The 23,216-nt window shown below is 39.9% G+C and overlaps 2 long non-coding RNA genes across 2 annotated transcripts in view; one reads left to right on the forward strand and one right to left on the reverse strand.

The window, feature by feature from the left end:
• Nucleotides 1-8,962, forward strand: part of LOC145716792 (uncharacterized) — a 412,414-nt gene extending 403,452 nt beyond the window's left edge. The window contains exon 2 of the long non-coding RNA XR_014139688.1: nt 7,119-8,962. This is a non-coding gene — a long non-coding RNA (uncharacterized LOC145716792). The remainder of the gene's footprint in view (nt 1-7,118) is intronic.
• Nucleotides 1-22,869, reverse strand: part of LOC145716785 (uncharacterized) — a 57,911-nt gene extending 35,042 nt beyond the window's left edge. Inside the window, exons 1-2 of the long non-coding RNA XR_014139680.1 lie at nt 22,850-22,869; nt 18,587-18,684 (exon numbers count right to left, since the gene is read on the reverse strand). This is a non-coding gene — a long non-coding RNA (uncharacterized LOC145716785). The remainder of the gene's footprint in view (nt 1-18,586; nt 18,685-22,849) is intronic.
• Nucleotides 22,870-23,216: the final 347 nt, after the last annotated feature.

Below are 23,216 nucleotides of genomic sequence, written 5' to 3' on the forward strand. Positions count from 1 at the left end.
TGTGTGTGTGTGTGTGTGTGTGTGTGTGTGTGATTGTGCATGTTTAAGATCCACTGTGGTATAACTCTAACTATGCTGAGTTGCCCACCTCAGCCGGCCAACTTCTTTCTCCATGGACCAGTGGTTTTTGTTAGTGCTCTGTAGGTTTTGAGTGGTCTGCCCCTAATCTGACGTGCTCTGTAATCTTGGTTATTTTCAGTGCGCACTTTTGCCCAACAGATTTTTTAGGAGTGCATATAGCGCACATGATGAGGTGACCCCCCTGTGAACACAAGAGAAAGGGAGGTTCTACAATGAGTGCTATGTCAATAGAGTAGGACTGAGCTCTTTTCTCAGAGTCTCCAGAAAGGGGATAACATTTACGGAGCAGGCTTTTACTCAGCCAGGTAAGTGGAATGCTGTGGAGCCTTCTGGGTTATTCCGCAGGCATTAGCAAAATGGTTAAGTATTGCTGAAAATGGAAGCCCCTGCTTCCAACTATAGTGGCGAGGGGACCATTTATTCAGTATCTCACCTCTTGTGCTTATACTACTCACTGCGCCCATGTTCTCACTTAGATTTACAGCATTCCTAGGTGGTGCATTTTATAATCCCCATTTTGTAGATGAGGAAACTGAAGGGTCAGATCTTCTAGGATTGTTCCTTAGCCAGTCAGAGGCAGAGCCAGAATGTGAATCCTAGCTTCTGACTCCACAAGCTGAACTTGGAAACACCCCCAGGACTATAGATGGAAGAACATTTTTGTCTGGCCCTTTGTTTGGCTTTTCTAGAGAAGCTCTGTCCAAAAGAAATATGATAGGGGCCGCAATTGATTTTTTTTTTGAGTTGTGGCAAAATCCACATACCATAAAGTTTACCACTGTAATTATTTTTAGGTGTGTAATTAATTTAATGGCATTTATAGTGTTGTGCTACCATCACTGCTAACCCTTTCCAGAACTTTCTCATCATCCCAAACAGAAACACTGTACCCATTAAACATAACTCTCCATCCCCCCCTCCCTCCCACCCCTGGTTGCTTCTATTCTACTTTCTTTCTCTCTCAGTTTGCCTATTCTAGATACCTCATATAAGAAGAATCATACAATATTTGCCTATTTGCATCTGACTTATTTTTCTTAGGATAATATTTTCAAGGCTCATCCAGGTAGAATGTATCAGAATTTCATTCCTTTTTAAGACTGACTAGTATTCCATTTTATGTATTTACCACAATTTGTTTATCCATTTATCTATTGATGGATATCTGGGCTGTCTCACATATGAATTTTGAAATATTCTAATGGCCACATTAAAAAAATCAAAAGAAACAGGTGACATTAATCTTAATATTTTGATTTAACTCAATGTATCCATATTATCTTTTCAACATACAAACCCTACGAACTTATTAACAAAACATTTTACACCCTTTATTTATTGCTATGTCTTTGAAATCTAGTGTGTATTTTATATTTTATATAATAAGATATTCATATCTTAATCTGGCCAAACCACATTTCAAGTGCTCAATGAGCCCATGAGGCTAGGGTTGCCACACTGGACAGCTCTGCCCCAGAGACTTAGTTGGGGGCTTTCTCTTTAATGATGTTCTATTGAGCCTGAAACCTTAGTGATACAAATTTCTTATTTAGTTTCTACGACATTTTTAAAATTTTATTTTGAGAGCATGAGCACAGGAAGGGGGGGAGGGGCAAAGGGAGAGAGAGAGAATCCCAAGTAGGCTCCATGCTCAGTGCAGAGCCCAATGGTTAAGATGGTGGAGTGGGGGGGCGCCTGGGTGGCTCAGTTGGTTAAGTGGCTGACTCTTGATTTCAGCTCAGGTCATGACCTCAGCGTCGTGGGATCGAGCCCCACATTGGGCTGGTCATACTACTCTATCACGGCAGCTTGGGGCTCTCTGCCCACCAGCCTAAAGAGGCCATTTCATTAAGCATGCAACGTGCATGGCAGGTACTGATATTTTTCCAATTTTTCAAGCTTTCTCATTGTGGACCTGAGCCAACGGGAACATTTCCTTAGTGGGATAATAGTTTAAACAAATGTCAGCAACCACAGGCATCTCATGGTGTTTGGTGGGGAGGCTACCTGGGCTCTGCAGTCTCTATGCCAGGAATTCTTAACCTGGGCTAGAAGCTGCGGCATCTGTGAAATGATACCATTATTTTTATTAACATCTAACTGAAATTTAGCATTTTATTTGGTTATAAATATAGGCAACATACCACAGTCTTATTAGCTGTACCTGTGACTTTATCACTTATATAAATTGTACATATTTTTCACATGAGAGTCCAGTTGTTGAAATACCTCCAACTATCATTTAAGCTTATCACCACTTTCAAATGACAGCATTTTTTCAGAACTGCTACTAACCCTTGATATGTAATGTGTTAATAAACGTGTGTATTACTGATCTGTTTTTGAAAAAAACATATTTTGATAAATGGAATTCAGTATAATTACTTCGCTTTGAAATCTTATGCTCTTTATTTTACACATTGTAAAACATTCTTCTGTAAAGAAGTCCATGGCCTACAAGAGGTTAAGAATCCCTGCTCGAACCAAGGGGTGACAAAGGAGAACCTCCTTAGATCAACATCTACAGATCCCATGTCACCCCAACATCACTTCACCAAGCCATGGCTCTCTAAAGAAACTAACCGGAGTGCCTGGCTCTCAAGATTGAATCCAAGGTCTCTCGAAGGCTCTTATCTAATCCAGTTCAGTGGAAGGGTACTGGGCCACAATCGACTAAATTTAGAAAATAAACATATTCACCCTCTAGGAAGCGAGGGCCAGAGCTTTAAACCCGGGAAGGAAGAGGCTCCCCTCACTCAGGGCAGCCCTCCCAATCCTTCACAGGCATTTTTCTTTCTTGACCAATTGTGAGAGTCCCTTTGTGAATTACATGTCTGGATTAGTTTGCTGAACAATTGCCTCTTCTTAGTTAGCCTCTGATTGTCCTTGCTTTTGTGACTCAAAAATCCTTAATCTTATTTGAATGCAATTTAATTCCCTAGAGAGCTGAGTCTTTAGTCTCTTAGTTTTATAAAGTGAGTGCTTAGAGAAAATGCATGAGAGCTGGCATGGTACTCCTTCAAAGCTGGGTCAATCTACCAAGGAAATAATTAGATAAATGTGCACTCCAATTGGGGAGAGGAGGAGGAAAAGAATTTCTCTACAAATTACTTTGAGGACATTTAAGTGGAATTGAATTAGAATGTCAAGGGCCAGACAGCTCTCAGGAGGTCATTTGATCTAGTCCCCTGTTGCTGGGCAAGAGCACAGATGTGAAAACCTAGCTCATACTCAAAAAGCTTTAGAGAGGAGAGCAAACATTTTACCTAAGCAAGTCCTGCAAGGTAGGTGGAAGGAGATTGTGGATTTAAAGGAATATTTGTAATAAACCAAAAAATAGCATGTAGCTCATGAATTAACTAGTTAATTAATTAAACACATATTTATTGAGTCCCTGCCATGAGTCAGAGACTGTCCTGGGCACTTGAGAAATATCAGTGAGCTTACATTCCAGTGAGGGAAGACACATAAACAACAAACCTAATAAGAAAATTACAAGGAATGTTGGAAAGAGATAAGTGCATTGAAAAACAGAAAGGAAAAAGGGCAGAGAACAGAAAGGGACGTGCTGAAGGGTGGGCAGAGAAGAGTATCTTTATAAACTTGTAAGCATAAACATGTTACTACATGTTAATAGTAGTAGAATAGTGCGACTGTGGTAAATTCTCAATAAATAATAAAAATATTATATAATATAGTTAGCCATATATATTACATGTATGTGTATATATGTGACATTTTGGTTAATATCTTATCTTAGATGGGCCTGTTTGGTGCAAGAGACAGAAACAGGCTTTGCCTAATTTAAGCAAAATAGGAATTTTATTAGAAAGTGTGTGGGCGGCTTTGAAGAACCAGAATTAGTCAGGAACCTGATACCTGTAGAGAACCCTTCATGGCCTGGCCTCCCCTTCCCCAATCTAGGAAGGGAGGGGGGATGGGGGGAAGGGAAGCAAAGAAGTTCATCTCTGAAAAGACATTGGTTAAAAGCTGATGCAGTGAGATAAGATAATCTCATCCTAGTTAATAGTCTGAGCTAGGTCTATAAAGTGGACTAGGTTTACCAAAAAAGGTACTAGAGGAGGGTATTACACCCCCAAATACTAGCTATAACCCAAAGTGATGCCAAATTTGTTGGATAAGTTTTCATTTAGTAGCATATGATATACACCATGATTTTCCTATCTAAAAAATTATCAAATCTTATTACGAATGTGCAGAATATAATCGCAGCCGTGGTATATTCACTCTTGGAAACCTATGAATGGACTCCGGAGAATTCGGTAGTCTCTGATGAGGGAATTATTGTTCCTTCCAAGTTAGCTGGGTAATAGATGAAGTGAAACCAAACCATACATGTTCTCTCGACTTTGGATGATCTCTTTTCACACCAAACAAAACCAATGTTGGATAAAACAATTTCCCCAGCACTTGGCTTCACTCCGTATCACCCCTCTTTGCTGCCTTAGTCTTGATCTGTCCCCATGCATACAGCTCTAACACAAGAACTTGTCTATTACCCAAAGTGAAACCTGACCACGTTCAAGCTGAAAGGTAAAGGGGCTCTTTGGTCTTTTAAAATGTGCTGTAGTGTATCTGACAGTGTAATTACCAGTTCACCGTGATTTACAAAATCTTTCTCATCTAAGACATAATAATTAAACACACAATAATTCTACTTGAGAATTTAAACATTTGATTTGTCCCTTCGAATTTCTCCCAATACATATGTAGGCTACAATCTATCTGCCACACCACCACCATCTGCATATTTTACTTCCAATCTCTGGGCGCACAGATTCCCTGATCCTCGTGGAGCATCTTTTTGGACAGAAATCTCACACTTATCATGAGTCATGCTTATTTTGAATGTCAATGTGATGCAGGTGTGTGAAGATTTAGAAGAAGGATTTGAGTCTGAGATATAAACAATTTGCGTTTCAGATATGGTAGGCCAGAGAGACTTACTTTTTTTATGACCAGCTGGAATAGTAATGTATTTGGACATATGGAATTCGCGTTATGTCTCATTTTCTTCAATGTTGTTGGCAGGAAAGCCGTAGCTACAGAAATGGTTTTCTTTTCCCCTGTGGTTTGCTTAAGCAGTGGAGAGTCACCAATCAACATTTGGTTCTCACATTGATCCTCTGCTCAGGCTAAAGAGTCATAAGCTGCCAATTAATAATAGGATCTTCTACTGTCAAGTTTTGAGGGAATTAAAGTTATTCAAATACAGACTCATTACCCATTCTAGACCTTACCATACTCAGTAAGTACCTGGAGGGAGGTAGTATTATAATAATTTTACAGGGGGAAAAATCTGATCCAGAGACATCAAATGTCTACTCCAGTAATGGAGTATTAGGACCCAGATCTCCTTCTCAACTCCCTAAAGACTTCAGAGCCAAAATGGAACATAGAAACGATCCAAGACAGTGTTTATTGAAGTGTGATGTATATGCATATGTTGGTAGGTATAACTCACTGATGAGATGCTGGTACATCAGGCATTCTTCTAAGCACTGTACATATATTAACTCACAATAACACTCTTAAGTACATTCTTATTATCTTGATTTTACAGATGAGGAAACTGAAGCAGACATGTTAAATGACTTGCCCATCATCACAAAGCTAGCAAGTGGTAGAGCTAGGATTGGAGCCCAGGCTCACCAGCTTCAAGGGCTGCTCTCAGCTACTACTCTGTACCTATTAGCTTTATACGTGTCTATGTTAATGTATATTTGAAACAAAAAACTATTATAGCTCTAGATAAGTCCAAGGTATGCAAGGTAGTGGTAATCCATTTGGTATAAGTATGGTGTCCAGAGATACCCATGAATGGGTCAAACCTCCAGTGTCAGGATCTTCTACAGTAAAACATTGAAAAGAAGGGTATTAATAATGATATATTTTATTAATAAAATTAAAGCCAATGCATCTATATTAAATTACAGATTTATTTTAAATTTACAGATTTACACAGATATACTGAATATCTGCATATATGGCTTTATTCTTTTCAGGGCTATATTGCAGAGGTATTTTCCCCCTAAACGGCAAAAATTTTGAGGACTGTGTAAGAATGTTAAATTTGAGAAACATTGATTCTAGTCCAAATGTTCTATTTTGAAAGTAAGGAATTCAAAGTCTGGGTGGTAAAGCAACCTGCTTAAAGTAGCAGAGTTAATTGGTGTTAATGATAACGGTGTTTTTGAACTCTGTGTACCAGGTACCATTTTAAGTGTTGTTATAAGGTAAATGATATTTAAATCTAATTACAACTTACAAGGTAAACACTATTGTGTTATCCCCATTTTACAGACACGTAGACTGAGGCTGACATAAAATGTAACCTGCTGTGAGGTCACTTGGCTGTAAGGGATGGAGCTGGACTTGAACCCTAGTCTTTCTAATTCCAGAGCCTAAGATGTCTTCCCAGGTGAAGTGTTTGCAGTGAATCACAAAGCAAGCCCCTACCTGTAATTCAGTCAATGTCACCGAACTCCCCCTGCCTCTGTTTACTGAGATGAACTGCCATGAAATATAACTTTAGAAGGAAGAAATGGGAAGTATCATGCTCAAGTGTATCCTCCCCCCCCAAAAATAACTATTTGAAAAGTTTCAAAATAAATGCAGTTAAAACAGAAAGCTATTAACGTATCTGCTACAATAGCAAACATTGTTTATTTTAATGTGATGAAATAATGCCATTAAAATAGCCAAAAAAATTTTAATGGGACATTCACAAATGTTTTGTAATACCATGATAATGTTTTCATAACCATAGGATGGAACTTGTTATAGGTGAGCCCAACATAATTGAACTTCCCTAAGAATTCTTCCTCTCAAGCTTTTCCTGCTTCAACCCTCGTCTTGTTTTGTATTTTTAAAATTGTACAAGGCACTGATATGACTTCAATAACAAACAATAGCCTTTAGGTAAGTCTTGCATTAGAAAGAGAATCTCAAGGTTTTCTTTATAAGCAGCACCTTGATTAACTGCCACTCTTTGGTGATGATAAAATGAAGCCAAGTTAATAATATTCTGTTCCCATTTCCAGAAGAAGACAGTGGCTACAGCAGAAATATCAGTGCTTTACTTGCAGGCTTGAAAACCTGATATTTTGCTAAAAAAGTAGAACCCAATGAAGCAAAGCTGCTATGTAAATGTGAGAAAATCTACTCTATGGAGAGTATGAGAGTTTCCTGAGGTTTCTGTCATCTCAGTCTTATGAGACTCGGGGAACTGAGGACATACAGCCAGCAGGGAGTGGACCCCAGGTGGGCACGTGTCTGCTTGTAAACGTGCACTCTTGCCATCATTCTGGGCTGAGGCAGGAGGGAAACTGGCAAATGTATGAGAGAGCCCTTCAAACACACACATTCCTGATGATGATCCTCTCCTCCTTACTTTAGTTTCCCAAATACTTCCTTGGGATTAAGGAAGGGAATTAATTATTTATGAAGCAGCAGGCCAGCACAGAGCAAAAATCCCACTCGGATTGGGTATGTTGCCTCTATGTAGAGCTGCTAGGACTACCTTGGAGCATTGTTTTGCTGTTCCTTCAAGCAAAGGCCTGAACAATTGGTCAGAGCCCAGCAGCCTGGTCTTTGGGCATAAGTAGTCATCGCCCTAATTAAGGGCTGTTACTCAGGCCATCTGGTCTGTTCTCCCTCACGAAGTGCACTGCACCAAAAAGTATATCATCTCAAGGTAGAAAGTAGAACTATAACAAAACACTTCATCATTAAATACTAGGATGTGCCACAGTTCAAAGAAGGATTATTTATCCTAGCCAATGGAGTGCATTTAATTATGTCAATCATAAGAAGGACTTGCCTATAAGATCTAAGCTAAATAGTATCCGATCATCTTAGCATGGCCCACAGGGCCTTCCATGATGTGCCTCCACCGATCTCTGCGTCCCCAGAGGGTCACGATCATTCCCGCCCCAAGGCCTGTGCTGTTCCCTGGACTGGAATGCCTACTCCACTGATCTTCTCAGGGCTGGCTCCCCTTTGTTCTAGTTTTAGCTGAAATGTCACCTTCTCAGAGAGTCCTTCCTCTCTGCCAGGGCACAGCCTTTAATGTGACCCCATAATTTCTCATCTTCACAGCACAGAGGCTGTGTGAATACCTCTGCTTTGATTTCCTGTTACTGTCTCCATCCCTAAAATGAAACTTGCGGAAAGCAGGAATGGTCTCTGGTCTGCAGGAGGTTCTTTACCATCTAGATAGTGCCAGGCACGTAGTAGATGCTCAGTAAAACCTGTGATTTTTAAGTTAATGAAACCAAGGGCATAAATATAGATTATATAATTGTCTTTTTGTTTGTTTATTTGCAACAGAAGAACCTTGAGTTAAAAGGGAAGGGGCATGTATAATGGGGAGGGCTATCAGTGAATTTATTATTACCCGGATCTTTATTAGTCTTAACTAAAATCTCTAATTTCCATTAAACATCATCTGTAAGCTCCTTCTTTCCAGTTATTGAGCCCACGGATGTAAGCCATGTACCACCTTCCCTGCCCCAATCCCCTCACCTCTTCCCCAGCTGTTTCTCCTCCTATTGTTTTCTATCAATCTGACCATATTGGTCTCAGCTCAAAGCATGTCTATCACATGCCAGTGCCCTTAAGATAAAATCAAACTCCTTAACATAACCTGAAAAATATTTTACAATCCTGCCTGAGCTCATATCTAGCTTCATGGCTTGTCTCTCACTTCCTTTCCTCTTTAGACCCCAGCCATGTTTCCTTCACTTTCCTGAAATCACCATTCTCTCTCTTGCCTCTGGGCCTCTTCCCGTTTTTCATCCCTCTGCCTGGATCCTCCACTTAAAAATAAAATCTTTTAAAATAAAATAAAATAAAATAAAATATAGGGATGCTTATTACATGGTTTTAAAGGAAAGCTCAAACTTGCCACTTGAAGACTTTTCACCAACTGTCAAAGTGTCTGATAAGCCCCCGTGCTCAGAAATCACTCGGGCCTTCTTCCCGGTTTGAATGATTACCAAGAGGCATTATAACCCTCTGGGGAGTCTTAGCTCCCAGACTCTGCCATTTAGAGTGTAATGTAAGAAGTCCGTTTCTGGAAGCAACACTGTGCATGGTGGTACCTTTCAGCATAGTGAAAACTCAAAAAATAGGGTCGTCTCAGCCAAGGGTCAAATAGCAGATACAATGCTTTATGTATCTGGCAGTGCTCTAGAGACAAATACATAATCACCAAGGTATGCGATCTGGTCGGAAAATTCAGGCCAGATAGAATGACATGGGTAGAAACACACACACACACAAACACACATAACAATGAGCACCCTTATTTGTAAAAACCACATTAAGGGATGGCAGTTCCTTACCTCTGAAGTGATTTATAAATTAAAATAATTGCCTCTTTGAACTGTTCAGATATTAATTGACCTATCACTAATGTATGTACGGTCTCGAAACCATCCAAACATTACCTAAACATTTTTATTCTCTTTATTCTGGATATCCAAAAAACCCCACAAAAATAGGCTCTTTGTTCTGATGCCAAGGGTCATAAAGGAAAAGCCATCATCTTTGATGACTTTGCAATTCTTATTCTATTTCTTCCTCAAATTAATTCTAAGTGAAATCATGAGTACTCTGAGCTTGAATAAGCCTCCCCACTACGCTTCCCTTTTAACAATCACATCCCAGGGCACATGGATCCAGTTGTGGCTCAGATTTCTGGTAATGAGAGCAGGGCAATTCATTATTCTTTTTAATAATTTTAGCTTTGGGTACATATCCCAAACCACCCCAGACTATGGGTGGCAGGCATTTCCTTCCTAGGTAAAATGAGGGAGAAACTAACCTGGCCAAGGCCTAGATGTGCATAGGTTGTGACAAGCTTGCTGGGGGCCCAGTCCACAAGGGTGATCTTGAGCAACACTGAAAGGCAGGCAGAAAAGCATCATGCTTAAGACAGGAGCTTGAGAACTTCTGCCCAAGAGTCTAAAACACTGAGTTCACATCCCAGCTTTGCTCTTTCATGGTTGTAGGACCATTGGGCAAGTTTCCTGATCTCTCTGAGCCTCAGGTTTCTCTTCTGTCAGGTGGTGATCATGATAAAGTACCCACTCGGTTGGCATTCTGTCAAGCCTGGCGTGGGTGAGGGTTTGAAAATATATTCTATTTTTATTTCTCCATGACTGCATTTTTTTAAGATTTTTTTTTTTTTTTGAGAGAGAGAGAGCGGAGGTGGGGTTGGGGGGAAGGGCAGAGGGATAAGGAGAGAGAGAATCCCAAGCAGACTCTGCACTGAGCACTGAGCTCAACGGGGGCTCGATCTCATGAGCCTGAGCCAAAACCTAGAGTCAAACGCTTAACCGACTGAGCCACCCAGGTGCCCCTAATGTATTTTTATTTATTGCATGATTATTATAAAAACAATCACATACATTTTTTTTAAGTAAGCTGTGTACCCAGTGTGGGGCTTGAACTCATGACCCTGAGATCAAGAGTCACATGCTCTACCAACTGAACCAGCCAGGTGCCCCCTCTATCAATGTATTTTAAGTGGAAATACAAGTTCCCACAATTTATGGGGAAACCTCAACTTTTAAATTTCAGTTCCAAATCCAAATTTTATTTTCTCCTTATATTAATGCATAATGGAAGGATAAAGAATGCATAATTCAATCTATAAAATAGAAAGATTTGGCAATAATTGACTTTTCATTTGGTGTGGCTAATACTAATTTCAAAATGTCAAAGACCCATTCTGTTTTGATTCAATAATAGGAAAAAATCAATTATGAATAGATATGTTTTCCAGCCTCTACACAGATCCAAGTCAGAAACATAGTAATACTTGCTTTAATTCAAAATGTTAAAAAAGCCCAGGTTTCTAATGGGCAAAGAAACAGTATTTTCAAAATGCTTATGCGAGTAGAAAAAAATGGAAATATAAATCATATTCTGATAGTTTTCTGTGTGATACTAATATTTAATATCAGGTTAAGCAAATATGACTGCTATACAAAATGTAATATTTATTTAAATAGGGAAATCAATTTGGACTTCTAACATATTTACACAAAAACTTTCCTTAAACTGTTATTTAAAATCAGAAGTGTTTTGGTATTCCATAGAAATAGTGTGCTAATGCTTTATATCAACTGAAAATACTGTCCCCAGATAATTTCATATGTGAAAATCATGACCTTCCAATATATCTTAAAGCCACATCTCCTGTTTCCTTGTGCTAGTACTTATGTAATAGACTAAAGACAACAGTCTTTTGGTCATTCTGCAGATATTGACTGAGTGCTAATTATGTGTGTCTCCTGTGATGGGTGCTGGGGATATACCACGTTTGGAACATGCAAATGGGCAGGAGATAGCACAGCCTGGTGAGCGAGGGCTCAGAATTCTGGAGTCAAAGAGACGTGGCTTGACTTCTGACTAAGCCATGTTTTCGCTGGTGACTCTTTGGACACCTCTTCAACTTACTGGAGGCTCAGTTTTCTCATCTGAAAAATTGGTTGAGAGAGTTTTTCTCCCCGTTTTGTTAAAAAAAAATGCTGATAAAAAGCACTGAGCAGGGAGCTTACTATTTATTAAGAAAATTGCTTAAAATGGTTAACTATATTATTATAAGGGCCACTATGTTATTTTTACAGTCCAGAAATGGCCCATTTTTGGAAAATGGAAGCTGTTTTCCTACACCAAGGAGAATTTAAAAAGCATTATAAGCGAGAGGCTGAGTAAACCATATTTCTTACAATAATGTGTATAAGCTTACCAAATGGAGCCAGCTGTCACAAAAACGATCCAGGGTTTGTTTTTTTTTTAATACTTAAACTTCTGATGGCCAACTGGATGCTTAATCCAGTAGCCGGACAATCTTCTCTACATTGCATTGTTTACATATTTTCCTTAGACATGGGTAGTCTTATGAAGCAAATCCTCCAGTGTGCACACGCTCAGAGCTGCTTTCTAACTTCACTTCCGATAAATGTATTTTTTATAGACAGCTAGCTAGTGACAAAATTCTAAATGGTTTAGAAGAAAAAAAAAACAAATGGTAAATAGCACTTACTGGTTTTCTTATTAGAAAAGAAAATGCACATTTCTTGTGAAAAACACAAAAGAAACACAAAAAGAAGAATATAAAAAAAATCCCCTCTAATCGCAATGACCAGACATAGTCTGTCTTTTCTGTGTGTGCGCATGCATGTGCGTGTAGGGCTTTGTATGTATACACATAGAGTGTTTGTTACTATACTGAAACAGAAGTCAGCAACCTCTTTCTGTGAAGGGCCAAATAGGAAATATGTTAGACCTCGGGGGCCATGTCATCTCCGTCACAACTATTCGATTCTGCCGTCAGAGACAATCTATAAATGAATGTGGCTGGATTCTGCGCCCTGTGAGCTGGATTTCTCCCCCAGCTCAGAGTTTGCTGACTCCTGTACAAGAGCCTCATGGATAGTTAGAATAGATGATTCAACATAATTATATTATAGCATCATCAATAATTATATTTTGTTATAACATTTATAAGGAAAAATTATAACTTTCAAATCCTATAGAAGATCTTTAAATTTTATTTTAAATTTTATTTTCTTTAAGTAATCTCCATACTGGGGGGCTGGAAGTCACGACCTGGACATCAAGAGTCACCTGCTCCACCGATCGAGCCAGCCAGGCACCCCTTTCTATAGAAGATCTTGTAAAGGGTTGTCATGTTAGTGCATAGTTTGAGGAGTGAGATGTAAACAAACAACAAGCAAGCATTCAAGAAAAACAGTTTTCTGGACATCAATTAAAAAGGCGAGGACTCTTGATACTGCTCATAATTAAGTGTGCCCTTGTGTTGCTACCCCACTTCCCTGAATTCCTCGTGTGGTTGAGGGAGCAGCATTCCCATGGAAGGCAGGGAAATGCTGCCTATTACTCCTGGCTATGAGAGTCTTGTATTACATGAATAGTGTGAATCCAACTCTCTGCTGCAGCTGCTCCCAAGATCCAGTAGCTTTCTCAAATAATAGCATCATTTGTTACTAGATCGTTCAAATGGCGGGGGTTGGGGGGGAAGTAGTCCTTGAATTGATTGCTTTGTGTTTAATTCTGTTGAAACATAGAGGCAGGGGTTATAGGTTGTGCTCTGGGGGAAGCTAACTCAGGGTCAAATATTAGCATTTAGGAGGTTTATTAGGAAGTGCTCTTGGGATCAACACCTGTGGACAGGGGTGGGACAAAAGCAGGATGGGGCAGAGGGAGAAGCTGGACTGTACTGCATTCTCACCAAAGGCCTCAGTGGACCCCATTGGAAGCTCTGGAGATGGGGAGGCCCCGCAACATCATCCTGAGTTGGAAAGAGGGGGCCTGACCTTTATAAACTGGTGTTGACCCGTTATTGGCAGAGGCCACTCCTTGAGGGGCAAGGCAGCTTCCCTTAGTGGTCTTTTCTCAAAGAGGGCAGACAACCAAGGGTTGCTTCCCATCTATACTCCCAGCAGCTAGGAGAGAAAGTCCTTCATTCCTGAAGGAGTCTATGAGTGGTGCATTGGAACATCTACTATCTCATGGGCTAACTCCAGATGAGAAACTAGCCCAAGGCAATATTGTGCTCTTAGTTTGAAAAATCAATATAGTAATGTTTGGGGGGTGTGTGGAATTTTAACTCTGGTTTAATTAAGCCATTTGGTTTAGTAATTTTGTTCAGTCATCCCGTGAATATCAAGACCTGCAAACTCTCTATGTGCAAGGTCCTGTCAAGTACACGTAAGTTAGATACAAAAACAAATTCAAGACATGGGTCTTGTCCTTGGGGAGCTTACAGCCTCTTTGGAGAAGGCAGAAATTTGAGATACAAGGTAAGACAGTGACAGTATTGGGGATGATATAGCAATTCTTGGTCCTAAGAACCACAACCCACGTGCACGCAAAAGCGTTCCCATTGTACTTTTCTAAGCTGCTACCCTTTACAAGTTTATTAATAAATCGGGGCGCTGGGTGGCTCAGTTGTTAAGCGTCTGCCTTCAGCTCAGGTCATGATCCCAGGGTCCTGGGATCGAGCCCCGCATTGGGCTCCCTGTTCGGCGGGAAGCCTGCTTCTCCTTCCCCTCTCCCACTCCCCCTGCTTGTGTTCCCTCTCTCGCTGTGCCTCTCTCTGTCAAATAAATCAATAAAATCTTTAAAAAAAAAAAAAACAAGTTTATTAATAAATCGCATGAGTAATAATCATGGCTCAGTTTCTGCTTCAGGGAAGCCTGGAGTCATACATAGAATGGAGATGTGTGGCAAGACTTGGAGATTGGTATCACGGCCAAGATTTATTATCTCCAGTAGACACTTAGTTATCTGAAGTCCCCATGTGCCAGCGAATCCAGCTTTCAATACCATGATCTATAACCTTCATTGGGGTGTCACTTTCTTCTTCCCCCAAGGGTTGTATATATTTTACCAGCATATTATAATACATAGCAGATATTACTCAAGGGCCCCATTGAATAAGAATACTATATTAAAAACATACTTTGACTCACAAATGGAGCACAGCTTCAGCTCTTTTTCACCTGCAAGTTAAAAATGAGATCCCTGTACAATTAAAAAGCCGAAGAGGGACTTTATACTAGCACCTGGAGGGTTGTGGACCAAGTTCAAGATTATGAAAGAGTGTTTGTGGAATTTAAATGAGAGCAAAAAGGATCTCATTCAGAACAAATAAATGCCCAAATAACCACTTCAGTGTGACACGTATGCAGGGTATATATGACTACCTGGGGTTTTATAGTTTTTAGGAAATACTGGACATCAAATATCATTTTCCCCACAAAGATAATTCTGTTATCAGTGGTTTTATTTACTCATTTGTTTATTTATTCATTCTGTCATTCAATACAGGGCTGCTGTGTTGCCCATCACCGGGCAGCACCACTGATATCATTGTCTATGTGGATGCTGCCCCTGGAGCTGGGCAGTACACAGCCTGCACAACTGTATTGTGCGGCCCCAATTCAACGATATATACAGGGTGAGTATGTGCCAGGCACTGTGCTGGGCACTGAGAGCAAAGTGGTGAGCAAGGTGGATTTGGACCTTGCCCTCATGGAGCCTTATTTTAGATGAAGTCAGACAAAAAGAAAGTAACCATGAACACCAAATAAATACAAATTGAGGTAAGTCCTATGGACTGTAGGAAGAGGATAGGATGTGGACCTCTAATAGGGAGACCTGGACTGGCGGGTAAGAAATCCTGAGGAAGCAACATTTCAGCTGAAGCCTGAAAGGAAAGTGTGTTTGTGGATATGAAAACTGAGATAGGGAAGGATATTTCAGGAAGAGAGAACAATGAACAGATCAGGAAGGAGTATGAGATAGCCCATGAATTGAACCAGACCAGTGTAGATGGGGTACAGAAAGGGGACGGGGAGGAGATGTGCCTGGAGCTGCAGATTACAGAGCTTTGACGGGTTGTGTTGAGAGTTTTGATCATCAGCCTAAGAAATATTGGAAGACAGGTGTTCTGTGCAGAAGAGTGACCTTCAACAAGATCATGCTTCCTTATTATAGAGAAGACATTTGACACGGACAAGAATACATATGGTTGATAATATGGGGGCTGTTCCAGTAACACAAGTGAGAGATGATGGTGGCTTGTCCCGGGTAATGCCAAAGAAGATGAGAAGAAGTCGACGGATCAAAGAGATTTTCAAATGAAGTGTCTTCACCTAATCTAATTCTGCTTTTGCTAGTCGGTACCACTGAAGTATTTTGACTTCCGAGTACTCACTCTCACATAACGTTAGATATCAACTCTTGTGAGTGACTCTGTGAGAGGCAAAATTATTTGATGTTAACATCAAAGACCATTGCAATCAAGTGTTGGGTTTGCCTATTAATATGCCATGTAGCCAATAAAATAGTCATTCCCCTTTTATTTACCAGAAGCCTATCCAACAGCCTAAAATTTAATCCCTTCTGTAAAATGTAGTACCGACTCATTTGGGATTGCAGTGAAAATTCAGAGAGACAATCCATAACTAAAGCATTTAGCACAATGCTTGCCATGCCGTAATTATTGTTAGCTACTCTTTACTACTGCGACTAGTCATACATGTGTTAGAGGTTTAAGGGAAGAATTAATCACATCCTTTTTCCTCTAAATTGAGAACCAAAATTTGAGAAAGTAGGTACAGGAGTCAAGCCAAGAGAGATGAAAATACTTGTTTTATTACTGATATGGCTAATTTCAAGAAAATGGATTGGCTTTTCCATCCATCTCTGCCAAATCTAGCAACTGGTACAGCTCACCCAAAGAAACCTGCACATCGCAATTGCTTGTTTGCCTCCATCAGAGACAGAGAGGGTATGAGCAAAGCCTGGACCCTGTCCCTGTCCCAGGAATGCTTCCATCATGGCAGAACAAAGCAGAACACTCTCACTTCTTAGGTGAGTCACAGAGCAGAGGAGTTGAGAGCACAGATATTGGAGTTAGATGTGTGAGTGAACCTGGCTGTGCCATTCATTAGCCAAGCAGCAAACCCCATCTCTCAATGTTCCTGTGACAGTCTCCTCATCTGTAAGAAGGGGACTGTAATAGTAGCACCTCCCAGGACTGTCACGAGGATTGAACAGATGAAAAGGTTGCTGTCTGGCACAGAGAAACTCCAGTAATAGATGTTTGCCATTATCAGTATCTAAAAAAAGAATATAGAATACAGAAAGCCTGGCACCCTCATGTTTCTCCAGTTGCTCCTACCAAAGAGGTTACTCTTCTTCCCAAGGAGAAGAGCAAATGAAGAGTAAATACTTCTGAAAGAGAAGTGGTCCCATGCATGTTCTTTCTCCATGCTGAACACTAAGCAGAAGGATGTAAGGTTTACCTCCCCTATATTCTATCACTTGACACGGTGAGGTTTGAATCTATCCCATCCCTGTAGGTCCCTGTGGCCACCTGGAGAGAAGAGCTTTGTCAGATTCATCATATATCCTTCCCGTAACATAGGGCAATGCACTGTGCTTTGCATCCAGTCAGCACTCAATCAATGCATGATGGGTTTGAACACAAGCATCTTTCTCTGAGAGATTTTGTTTCTGATATGCTAAACTGTGAAGGGCTAAGCCTGGTGGCAAAATACAGGCCCTGCACAGGAAGTGTGAGTTTCCACTTGTTTGCTCCCTTTCTTCAAAACAATCCAGGCTTCTGGATCCTGACTTTCAGGACCACCCTGAAACTGCAGGATATCTGACAGGGATGAATTTTTTTTTTTTTTGCACAGGGCAAACACTTTTTATATTTACCCTCCTCATGTCTGCTTCTCTTCTAATCTAGAATTACTGGACTTTTATGTCCAAGGCAGAAACAAAGAATTAGAAAAAATTATTGTAAGATGAACACCTTGATTTATTTGCTCCCTTCATTTGGAAATTAGGTTTAGCTAAATATACACATAGAGGAAAGATTAAATAAAATATGTGATAGCAACTAGGCAATATATTGTGAGGCCAGTAAATATGAAGATTGTGTAGCTATGTAGAAAACACAAAATAATATTCAGTAGAGTACCAAACTGAACGTATACTATGATTCTAATATAATACATTTCCTTCATTGTTCTTGTTACTCTCTGAAATTTTTTGTTCGCTGTTTATTCTTTGCCTCCTTCAACTGCCATGTATGTTCAATGGGATTTTGTCTATTTTGTTTGTCTCAATAATTCCATGGCCTTGTGGCCAGCTGGCCAAATCTGACACACTGCCTGTTTTGTAAATAAAGTTTTATTGGAACACCACCAAACATGTTTCCATATTGTCTGTGGCTGTCTTTGCCCTGTAATGGCTTACCTGAGCAGTTGTAACTGAGCCTAGGCGCCCCCAAAATCTAAATCTTCTACTATGTGGCCCATCATGGAAAATGTTTGCTGATCTCTGGCCTAAACCACTGACTGACACATCTTGGTGCTTAATAAAACTTATCAGAATGAATGAGTAAATAAAGGAATACGTGTAAATAAAGAGTGGAAGAAAATGCAGATAAAGAAAACCATGTATGAGAGGGATAAAACTATGCTTGAAATTTTTTTCTTTTGAAATCCTGTACTGTTAAACAATGGCATTCTTTAAAACAAAAGGAGGAGCAAATTTTTAATTGCAATACTACGATCTTTGTAGATCATTGGAGAATATAGTTTTGAGGTCTGTGGTTCATGAATTGCTGCAACTCTAGATTATTGAGCTATTCACTCATGTTTTCATTCTTAGTTTAAAAGCAAAGCGCCCTCATTACTAATTATCCTTCTAATTGTGAGTTAACAGTGGGGGAAGCCAGTCCGTGGGGATTACTCGAGAGGCTACACCACAGCAGACTCTGTGGGTTGTTCAAACATGAATGGAACAGACCCGACTTGTGTAGTAATGTAAATAATATTTACCAAACTGGTCATTTATCAGAATTAAATTGATCCAAGGCCCCATGAGGCTTGGTTATCTCAGTCTGTATTCCAGACATAGCATTTACCTGATAACTCACAGAGCCCCCAGGCCAGCTCCATCCTCTTTAGCTGGGTTCTTCTTATACTGGCCTTCAAAAAGAGTCTTCTTTGTTTAAAACTCCATCTGTTAACCAAGAAAAGAGCGATAAGCATATATATTTTTAAAAGATCAAGAGAAGAAAATAGGAGAGGGGACATTTTGTTTGTTCCACACAAGGACGAAAATTGGTCTCGCTCACTGACTCCATCCATCTCCATGCTCCTGTGAATCTGGTTGGCACTTTTATAACTATTTGCTCATTTTCTTAACACTCCTTCAGGGGCCTTTCCAACTAGTAGCACAAGCCAAAAGAGGAAAAGCAATCTATTCACCAAAAGGATGCATTTTTAAAGGACATTTTGCATACTCCATTTCACAAAGAAACAATGGTAGTCAGAGCTCTGGGACATTAATTTTTCATAGGCAAAATATTCATCTTTAATGCACATGGCCATAGGTTCAAAAAGTAATGTTATGCTTGTGTATGTTGGCTGGAATAATGCTATTCAAGACTTCCTCCTAGTTCCCTGTTGCACAGGAGTTTTACCCCACTGTGTTCAGTGTTTTCCTTTGCATTTCAGAGCCCTGGAATCAAATGTAATTGAAATTGCATGCTGGATTTTGGTAGAGGCATGTGTTTGTGTGAATTTACATGCATCTACATCCCTAATTAACAGTAGTGGCATTTTCTCTGAAGTAACTCAACAACAAGGTGCATATTATTTGACCCTTTTTTGCAAAAAGTCAGTACAAGATCACAATGCCCCAGCAAGAACCTCAGCTACCTGAGTGACCTCATTAAATATGGCTGCCCCATTCTTCCTTGAGCTCCCATTTATAATTAATCATTAAAATGGCTAGATTAAGCAGAATCCAATTATGATGAAGGCACAACTTGCCTCTTTGGGAGAGAGAATTGAAATGCCTCTTAAGCTGGGGGAGATCCAGCTCTTGGTAAAGGTTCACTTCAGAATTGACCTTTATTGAGTGGAAAGGGGAAATGTCTTCATGCGAACAGAAAAGACAGCAGCCCCAGTAAAATAGCACCAATGTACTCAGACACACAGAGGTTGAAGACACCAAGGGAGACAATGGGAAAGAGACGCAGAAAGTCACACCAACAGAAATGGAGCAGGGATGCTATTTGTGAATCTGCTTTATAAAATACATATTTACTTAGGCCACTAACATATCCTTCTACACAATTTCAAATGTAGGATATCCCACAAGCCTCTCTTTGCTCTCTATCTAAAGCTACAGGAAGTTCAGCAGCCATGTACTCTGCTTTTATTAGGTTGAGTATATCCAGATGATTTTAATAAAGTTTTAAAAGGACATTAGTTTCCTGCTCTTTCAATGAAAACCACTTGCAAGATGAATTTAAAGCAACAGATCTATTTCTTGTCAACACATGCCCCTTTTATGCAAATATGTCACTCTTTTATAATAGCCAACAAAACAACACACACACACACACACACATAATCATCAACTGCATGCAACATGGAAGAGAAATGTCATTGTTGTAAATGTTTAAAGATGAAGAAATGGAGAGTGTGTTGGGTGCCATGGTATGCCGTCCAGATTCCCCATCCAGGAATGAGGTTCTTGTTACCTCAATTGCTGTAAGCTCAGAGTCTTGACACTGGAGTCCCTGTCTGGGAAACGTTAGCCAAATAGTGTCCTGCCCTAAGTCATGCCCATTCTCTAGGGATGGCTCACAATCCAATAACTGGTCAATATGTGTATGTGGATGGGAGAGCAGGGAGAGGCGCATGAAGGGCTGGCTCCTTGACATCAGGTGACCTGAGGGCCATTCCAGTGGGGAGCGACTGAGGCCTTGCTGTGATTACATCACACTTCAACATCTCCTTGGGCCCAGTTCTGCTTCTACAATCTCCCATAGGGTTTCACCTTGAGAGCATTGCATGCAAATCTCCACCTCAGAGCCAATTTCCTAGGCAACCCAACCTAAAATAGTGAAGAATATTCCTTCCCAATCTCTCTTTGATTTTATTTTTAACTTGTTATCATGGAAATATGCAAACATACACAAAAGTCAAGAAAATAATCTAACTCCTCAGCCTTATCAACATCTTTCCATTCCTGCTTCACCTACTCCTTTTTTAAAAACTGCATTCTTTTAAAGTAAATCATTTTACCTATAAATATTTCAGTATGTATCTAATAGATGAAGATTTTTCTAAAAGCAAAAACCACAATGCTATTATAACATATAAAATTAACATATAAAAATAATTCCTCGTACCTCTGAAACAAATAATGCAATATATGTTAAGAAAAAAAAAAAAAGAAGAAGAAGAAGGTAGCGGGAGGGGAAGAATGAAGCGGGGGAAATCGGAGGGGTGGACGAACCATGAGAGACGATGGACTCTGAAAAACAGGCTGGGGGTTCTAGAGGGGAGAGGGGTGGGAGGATGGGTTGGCCTGGTGGTGGATATTGAGGAGGGCACGTTCTGCATGGAGCACTGGGTGTTATGCACAAACAATGAATCATGGAACACTTCATCTAGAACTAATGATGTAATGTATGGGGATTAACATAAGAATAAAAAAAAAAAAGAAATAATAAAAAATAATTCCTCAAAACCATCTAAAACCCAGTCTGTGTCCAGTATTTCTTAATTGCTTCCATTTTTTTTTTTTTTTACAGGGCACAATGATTTGTGAATTTTTATTCCCACTTCCCACTTCCAGAACTCATCTTTAGGTCATCATGACTCCTCGCCAACATGCCTACCCTGACCTTCTATCTGGTCTTGTCTGTCCCTCACCTCCCTCTAAGGAATCCTTTCCCACTGTTATCAAGTCAATTTTGCTAAGGTTCAGCTCTGTTAATATTTCCCACTGCAAACAGTGCTATTTCTCTTAAGTATGGCCTATGGAACATTAGTCTGTCAAGTGCTTTTTAAGAAAGAAAAAAAATAAATGGATATTTTTGATCAAATAAATCTGAGAAATGCTATGAGTTTTATTCCCTTATAAAGCACATCAGCCTATTCAAGGCTCCGGGCAGTCCTATAGTAAACGACCTGTCAAACCTTTAATCCAGTATTTTCCAAACCTATTTGGCCATAGAACACTGTTGAACCCTGGTTGACATCCAACAGAAACTGTGCTCTCTGGAAGACCCCTTGGGAACTGCTGGCTTCCTGGAGTGGCATTCGAGATCCTCTTAGCCTGACACAGCCACATCCTCCAAGTACTAGGTCTTTCTACTTTTCTTCTTTTGTCCTTTGGTTCCCTCCACCATAGACAGTCTTTTTGTTGAAACCTATCACATGCTTGAAATCCCAGATTCTCCAAGAAGCCTTACACAAACTTCCCAGCCAGAGTCAATCTTCCTTTGTCTGAGTTCTCAAACTACCTGTGTAATACATGGCAGCCGTAGAGGCCTCAGGCTCTGAATCACTGTTTTGTAGGTTACCAGCAACAGAAATTTCTCATTTTAAAATGGGAATAATGTGGCATTTGCCCCAATGGAATTATGTTGTGGGTTAAACAAGAGGATGAATGTGGGTGCGATTAAATCTAAGATATTAAAGGCAAGGACTGTATAGAATTCATCTTTGTAGTTTCTGATGAGTCTTACACAGTTTTGAATACAAAAGATCTTTATTTATGTTTGCAGAATTGTTACACTCGACTGTTTAATAGAGATTCTGGGTCATGCATTACCTTCATAACATATTGATGAGATAAACTATTTGTGCTTTTGGAGGGGAATTCTGTGTTTTAGGGTATGATCATTCATCCTAGTTGTACCCTTATAAACTGGATGGGCTTTGGAAGGTTACTTATCCTCTCTGGAGCTCAGTATCCAGATGTGTAATATTTAAGGGATTGAGCTAAGTCAATAAGACTCAAAAAAATTGTAAACATGGGGTGCCTGGGTGGCTTAGTAGGTTAAGAGTCCAACTCTTGGTTTTGGCTCAGGTCATGACCTCAGGGTCATTAGTTGGAGCCCCACGTGGGAGTCTGCTGAGTATTCTTTCTCTCTCCCTCTGCCCCTCCCCTGCTCATGCATGCTCTCTCTCTCTTTCTTAAGTAAATAAACAAATCTTTTAAAAAAAATTCTAAACCACCAAGAAACTTTAAAAATTAATTCTCCCACGATTCGAGATACTTAAAAAAAAAAACAGCACTAATAATCAATGGTGTTCCTATTTTTTCTAATCAAAATGATATTAAAAAAACCTGATGATTTTGCTTGCTTGTTCAGTCTTACCACAATGAGTGGACAGTCTTCCCCTGGGATTTCTCTAATATTGAACCATAGCACTTGGAGACAGATTGTGGCCTTCATTGATATGGCAGGAACATACGTGATGAGTAAACATCATCTAGACAGATAAGGCAATGAGAGAATGGAGTCAGAACAGTGATCTGGGCAGAAGGAACTGGTATATAGGCCCAAACACAAGAAAGATCTGAGGAAATGTGGTCCTTTGGGGAACTCTGTGTGTGTGTGTGTGTGTGCACATGTGTGAATGCAGCAGGCACTCACACCACATAACAGTATAACATTTATTTCTAACTATGTGTTGAGGTCAAAAAAGTTTGCTCAACATGACTCCAGACTTCAGGAAGCTTTC

Source organism: Leptonychotes weddellii, chromosome 1, assembly GCF_054177405.1.
Source record: "Leptonychotes weddellii isolate Sample4059 chromosome 1, ASM5417740v2, whole genome shotgun sequence".
NCBI lineage: Eukaryota > Metazoa > Chordata > Mammalia > Carnivora > Phocidae > Leptonychotes > Leptonychotes weddellii.